The sequence below is a fragment of the Pollicipes pollicipes genome, unplaced genomic scaffold, assembly GCF_011947565.3.
Source record: "Pollicipes pollicipes isolate AB1234 unplaced genomic scaffold, Ppol_2.1 Scaffold_6138;HRSCAF=7277_pilon_pilon_pilon, whole genome shotgun sequence".
NCBI lineage: Eukaryota > Metazoa > Arthropoda > Thecostraca > Pollicipedomorpha > Pollicipedidae > Pollicipes > Pollicipes pollicipes.
In genome coordinates, this window is record NW_023596818.1 from 16,938,452 (window position 1) to 16,945,832 (window position 7,381).

The following is a 7,381-nucleotide window of genomic DNA, read 5'->3' on the forward strand; positions in this document are numbered from 1 at the left end:
CCCCGCTCCACTTGGAAACAATTCTGGCTGTTCGCTACCGATTTACACCTTTGACTTGTCAAGGACAAGCGGTGACCCACATCACAGTCAGGCAAGAGTATTTCCTTCGTTGTATGTCGAAGCAATCATATACTTTCGTTGTCCAGACAAGGCATATTGATATGTCTCCTTTGTATGGAGCGCCATCGCCTGCAAACACCAACTTTGGGGGCCATGACGCAGCAGGGGTTGAATCCGGATTCCCACGAGGTGCTATAAGCGCTAATCACATTTATTACGCCCTCGCTCCGTACATTCACAATGGCCCCAACATGGTCACCGAGCTGCTGTTTTGCTAACACTTTTCAAAACTTAAGTGAACCAAGTGCCATTTCTACTCCATGGTAGAATGGTCTTGGTCTTCCGAATGGGTCAAGTGCCATGGATCTTACGTACCTTGGACATTGCGTACTTTGGACGTTTTGTACTTTGGACATCGTGTACCTTGGACATTGTGTACCTTGGACATTGTGTGCCTTGGACGTTCCGTACCTTGGACAATACGTACTTTGGACATTATGTACGTTGGACATTTTTAACTTTGGGCATGGTGTACATTGGACATTGTGTACTTTCGACATTGTGCACCTTGCACAATCTGTTCCTTGGACAATATGAACACCTCCACACCGAGCCATTTTGGAAGTTATTTCTCGTTTTGGGCACTCTGTACATTGCAAATTATGAAGTCCGGACACTGTACATTGGACATTCTGTACTTTGGACATTCTGTACCTTTGGACATTGTGTACCTTGGACAATATGAACGCATCCCGGCTGTGCATATCAGTGTTGCACGCCCTGCGGCCAGATGTCGCTGCCGGGGCGTGGCATTCACACATCGCCTTCGGGTCGTCCAATTGTCGGCTGTGTTCCCTGCACGGGCACCGCAGCCGGAGGCCGTGCGGCCTTGCCGGCCTGGCGTCATTCCTCAGCTCCATGGGCGTCTTCGCTTGCGATGCGCGACCGCGCTCTACCACGTGACGCGGCGCGACGTCGCAGTCAACTTGCAACAAGTCGGCAACACGACTCCCCATCTGCCGGGAACGCGCCACCACCGCAGACGCAGGACGACCAACCTGGCTCTCGGCGCCCGTTGCGACAGCGATCTAGCGGCCATGCTGGCACTAGCAACGGCCGGGCGATTTTCGACCGTAGCGACGCGCGTCCCGGTGTCAGTTCCACGCCCACACACGCGGTGCGAGGACGTGTTCTGGCTCTCGCCAACACTGAGCACCTATTGATAGTGACGGTGTGCTGTCACGTGACCGATGTCTGGTCACGTCATCCGTGATCGCCAGTGGCGTGACGTGACGAACAAAGCACTGGCGTCGTTGGCGCCGGCGACCGCTCCATGGGCCCAAACTGTCGGCGACCTCCGGTCACGCGCGAGTGTCCCGACGCAACCGCTGCGCGTCTCGACCAACGGAGATTGCGCGGACGACTCAAGTTGCAACAAGATGCTCTGCAAAGTGTCATGTGAGCTGGTGCCCATGCGCGGCGGGGTGAGCACTGCGCGCCGTCGGTCGCTAATCGCTCGCCGACCCGGCGCCCAGGGCCAGGCGCGTGCACGTCGGCTTTCCAGAGCGACAGCGGCCGGGACGAAAGAAATGCACCTGTTGCAGTTGCATCTGCATCGCATCTCGGAATTTTGGCTCAGATCAAAGTGTAGTACTGCCGCGACTCCCCTTGTCCTAGCGTTTTATTTGATATGTGTATTAGCGTAATCACCGCATCACGGGATGTCCCCCCCCCCCCTTATGGTTGTATGCCCACTGTGTGGGTGCAATTGATCCTTGTGTGTTCCGTGTATTGGTGCAATTGAACGACAATGACAACGAGATGCTGCCCCATTGCCTGAATTATGTTCTACTTATTCTCATCTCATCCGTGTGTCGGTGTATTTACGTGACAATGATCAAGACCTCCCCCCCCCCCTTCTTTTTCTGCTAGCGGCGCGTGTGCACGTGCTGTACTGATTATTATTTGATATGTGCATTAGTGTAATCATATGGAATCAACACGAGATTCTTCCCGTGACCCCGGACAGTGAAGCACTCCGGCGTGTAGCCCCCGCCCGTTCCCTGGGTTGGCCGGCCGGCTGTGGGTTTGCCGCTTCCCTGCAATGTCCGTAGGCTTTGGGCTACTGCAGCCTTCTCGTGTGGTCGCAGTTTTGCCACCGGCGTTCCTCGCCTGGCGTCACGCCTCGAGGCGACGCAGTCTTGTGTCGTCGCCGCGGACGTGCCGTGTGACTGCGGTGAGGTCGCCGACGGCCCAAGTCCTGCAATCCATGGAGCATTGACGGGACGGATGCGGCTCCCGCCGACGACCTTCCCCCCCCCCCCCCCCCGCCCATTCCCACCATGGGCAACGGGGTGAGCCAGCGCTTCACCCCATTGGCGGCACGCTACACCGTGCCGTGAGATTATGGAAGTATGGCTTTTTTGTAAAACACTGTCGCGTGTAAATGGGCTGCAGAGCCTGAGCGCATCCGTTTGTCTTTTTACCGTTTTCTGTAATGAATCATGACCTTTTATGAATACAAATCTGTTCTGATCAGCATCACATATGGTACTTCCCCTAAATGGCGACCAGAATATTCAACTCATTTTTGAACATTGGCGGGGTTACTGGAGCTTGCTCTCCCCCTGCCGCGGGTTGGCCTGGTTGGCCGGCCGATGCCATGTCACAAACAGTGCGTGCCGTCAGGCCGGCAGCATGCAATGCCAACGCATCAGATTATTATATTATATTGTATTATTATATTATATTTAACGACTCAACCGCGACCGACAGCGAGCAGTGGTCACCCCGCCGCGCATTGCCACCAGCTCAGATGACACTTTGCAGAGCATCTTGTCTCCACTTGAGTCGTCCGCGCCTTCTCCGTTGGTCGAGACGCGTGGCGGTTGCGTCGGCACACTCGCGCGTGACCGTAGGTCGCCGACGGTTTGCGCCCTTGGAGCCGTCGCCGGCGCCGACGGCGCCAGTGCGCTGTTGGTCACGTCACCCGACTGGCGATCGCGGGTCACGTGACCAGGCATCGGTCACGTGACAGCACACCGTCACTATCAATAGGTACCCAGTGTTGGCGAGAGGCAGAACACGTGCTCGCACCGCGTCTGTGGGCGTGCAACTGACGCCGGGACGCGCGTCGCTACGGTCGAAAACCGCCCGGCCGCCGCTAGTGCCAGCACGGGCGCTAGATGGCTGTCGCGCCGGGCGCCGAGAGCCAGTCTGGTCGTCCCGCGCCTGCGGTGGTGGCGCGTCCCCGTGCAGTTGGCGGGTTGTGTTGCCGACGTGTTGCAAGTTGAGTGCGGCGTCGCGCCGCGTCACGTGGTAGAGCGCGGCCGCGCTTCGGAAGCGAAGACGCCCATGCAGCTGAGCAATGCCGCCAGCCCGGCAACGGCGTACGGCCTCCGGCTGCCGGGCCCGTGCGCTGGAGCAGGGCAGACAGCCGACCATTGGCCTGGCCGCAGGCGATGTACGGGAGCCACGCTGCCGACAGAGACATCTAGCCGTGGGGCGCGCAAAGCTGTTATGGACAGCCGGCGGCCATGGTCATTGTCAGGCGTTTGGTCTGTATGGCGTTGGCTTGTACAACGCTGTGTTGCGTTGGCGTTGCGTGTTGCCGACCTGACGGCACGCTCTGTTGGTGACATGGCATCGGCCGCCTTTGAGCTGATGTCAATCATGTGTTTTCGCCGGCCGCCAAAGTGTTGAAATTTGATGTCTGTTGTTGCTTTTTGTGTTTTGTTTGCGTGCTTTCTTGGTGTGTTTCTTCATTGTTTGCTATGTAGTGGTTGATTTTGTTGTTGGCTCTCGCCATGCTCTGTTCGTGCTGGGTTTTTCGTCGTCCGAGACATCTGATGCGATGCGTTTTGGCTGTGTGCCAGCAGCAGTGCGCATGCAGCATGAGCGCAAAGCCATATCGAAGCACATTAACTGATTACATGCATGTATGAGAGCATATTGTTTCATTGACACCGCTGATATCATGAAATGGGCCGATCCTGGCTGTAGTGCAATGCCTGGCCAACCCACAGCAGGGTAGGCGTAAGCTCCTGTAACCCCGCCAATGTTCAAAAATCGGTTTAATATTCTGGTCCCCATGTAGGGGACGTATCAGATATTAAGCTGATAAGAATATATTTTTTATTATCATAAAAATATGTTCTTATCAGCTTAATATCTGATACGTCCCCTACATGGGGACCAGAATATTAAACTGATATATATATATATATATATATATATATATATATATATATACATATATGCATATATATAAAGTGTAAATGTTATGAAAAACAATCTAGACCTGTCGGCGTTTTTACAACCTGTTACTTCACCTAGTAAGCGCAGTTGTAATGCATGCATAACAGGTTTCCAAAGGAAATGTCGGACGTCTGGCTTGTTGTATCGTATAGCGCGTTTGATACATGAGAGCAGGGCTGGAGGTATACGATCTGTCGGAGAATATAACAGACCCGTTCGGCTACGTTTTAACGAGCATGTTCTAGAGGCAAAAGACAAAACTTATGGCAGTCCAACAGAAAATCATTTTCCTTCTGAACATGAAAAGTTGTATCATCGGCATGGTGAAATCTGATCAGCGGGTAACATTCTAGGTATAAAACATGAAAATATGCTCCTTGCAAAATATGTGAATTAACCCGCATGAGCAAGCTGAAGCCCTGCTAAAAATAAATATTTCTGGACAATTTTGTTATTTTGTCCAGCCAAAGCTGGTATATTGATCTCCTGTGGTTTATTGCAATTTGCTGGTGTAGGCATATCTTTCGAAACTTTTCATTTTCCACGCCACCCGTCCGGGATTGCAAGAGCTTCCCGACGGGGTGGGAGGCAGTGAGCAAGCCGGCCATGGCCAGGAACTTCGCCGCCGAACCCAAACATGACCATCAGGCCTCAGCGGGGCCTGGGAAGTGAACGCGGACTCGCCCGACGCTCCATCCGATCGGCTCGCAACAACAAAGCGACGCCAGTTGCTGGCCGAATTCGCGTGGGCGAAAGCAGTGTGTGAACAAAGCAGGTTGGGCAAGTAGCCGCTTTTTCCCCGGAGAGGTCATGATGGGGGCCTCATTTTCTGAAATGGACCACCACGTCAAGACTAACGGACGCAAAAAGCCACATCATCAGCAAAGCAACATGTGCGTACGGATGTTTGTCCGGCATTTTGTGGAGATGGCTGCCGCTCGGCCCGAAGAATCTCGCCACGCTGGCGCCGCCATCATCCCAGCTGGGGTCGGGAGCGCCACGCTTCCTGTGAACTGGGCCAGGGGGGAGACGCGCAGGACCCCCCCCCCCCCCACCTACCTGTGAACTGGGCCAGAGGGGGACGCGCAGGACCCCCCTCCCCTACCTGTGAACTGGGCCAGAGGGGGATGCGCAGGACCCCCCCCCCCCCTACATGTGAACTGGGCCAGGGGGAGACGCGCAGGACCCCCCCCCCCCGACCTGCAAACTGGGCCAGGGGGAGACGCGCAGGGCCCCCCCCCCTTCCTGTGGACTGGGCCAGAGGGGGACGCGCAGGACCCCCGAGACGAGGCAGCAACGGGGCGGGCACCGTCGCCAGCGACGCTACGCCCGAGTTCTAGCCCGTGGGCAGGTTGGGGGCAGAGCCCTGGAAGAAAGTAAGACCAGCCCGGCGGCACATTGAACGAAGGGGGCACGGGGGGGGGGGGCGTTACAGCAAAACTGTTGGACTGTGGGAAAGAAGTTTGGCCGCAAGCTGTCACCCAGAGAGAGGCCCTGGTGAGGGGACGGAAGGGAATTGGGGGCCACAACCTGGCGGCGACATCTGGCCCCGCGGACAACGGGACACCGACAACAACAGGCACGTGAGTCCACAGGCTGTTGTCCCGCATCCTTACCAGACCATGGATGGCTAGCGCTCCAAACATGTCCCTTGACCCTTGCACGCCGGGTGGGCGCGGGCCACGGCCGCCTGTTCCCTCTTGTGTAGTTGGGGTAAGGCGGGGGGGGGGGGGAGACACTGGGCATGCGACCCCAGCCCGGCACTGTGTTCCGGGCGTACTTCCATAATAAAGAGGGGTAGATGTGTCACGCGGTTCGGCGCTGGGTCAGGATGAAGCGACGGACTGATATGTTAATATGTGTGAATTATTTTTGTAAATACAGGTGACGGTTTGCGCTTTACATGCTCAGCCAGGCGAGAGGTGATTAGGCCAGGTGGCGAAAAGGTGCTCGCGCCCGGCGTAGGATGGCGTGGTGTCGGAGGCCGTTGGTGTGCACTTGGGCGCGGCGGCTCGCTCGTTAGCCCGCGCCGAGGCCATCTTGATTTTGTCATTGGAGGCGGCCACGTGGAGGCGCAGCGGCTCGACATCACCCTGGCAGGTCCCGCGTCGCGACCGACCTGGCGCGGCGTACGGGCCACGCTTGCATATTCCGCAAGGTCTCCTTTGTCTATGACATCAGTCTGTTGGCTAGTTGGACGACTTGCTTTTTTCTGGTTTCTTTGATTTTTCCCGCTGATTCGTGGCAGCTGAGTCCGTCTGTGGCAGCTAAGGCCAGGATTGAGGAGCCAGACGAACGCAGTCCTGCTTGTATGCAGATGCATGTTGGTGACTAGCACAACCCGAAGCCATGGTTTCGCTCTTTTTTTGGAGATCGAGACGGCCAACTCGACTCGTTGTCCCTCACTTGACCTCAGGCGTGACGGCATGAAGAGGTATGGGTCATGGTATGACGAAGGACCACTGGGGACTGGCCGGGATGCCTGATTATGCACGGCGGTAGTTGGATCTATCCGTTGGTGTACAATGTATTAGGGGAGAACAACACATAGCCTGTTCTCTTCTGACGTGGTGTACGCCAGGCCTTTTGAGCTACTGACTCCGTGCTGGCCGAGGCGCTGCCTAAGGTACGCGCACTGCAGCTGAAAGCTGCGAGCGGTGGGCGTGGCCGAAGGAACGGTGTGCTACCTCACGGTGGACAAGACGCGGGGAACGTCATCCGAATAGGCAGCCGTCACCCTGGAGGTCAGGCGAGGGAACTAGGCGTCGTCCAGCTTCGGACACCAGGTGCCGGCCTAGTATTTGCGTCGGTACCAAGCTGAAAAATCAGCTTGATATGTCTTAAATAGGGCTTAAACATGGCTTTCCTGAATGTGCTACTATGATCAATAACCATAGTTGTGTTTAACGAGAACTTGCGTAGACGAACCGATTATAATGCCAAGGTGCTGGATAAAACAGGGGGGAATACCACTGTGCGCGAGCCAAGTATGAGTGGGTTGACGTGGGCGCCAGCAGCTGTGTATGCTTCGAGTGAGTGTAATAGGGCGCCAAATCCATGAAAT

The 7,381-nt window shown here is 55.8% G+C and overlaps 1 pseudogene; it reads right to left on the reverse strand.

Moving 5' to 3' along the window:
• Positions 1-4,036: 4,036 nt before the first annotated feature.
• On the reverse strand, positions 4,037-4,212 carry LOC119106504 (uncharacterized; annotated as a pseudogene).
• Positions 4,213-7,381: the final 3,169 nt, after the last annotated feature.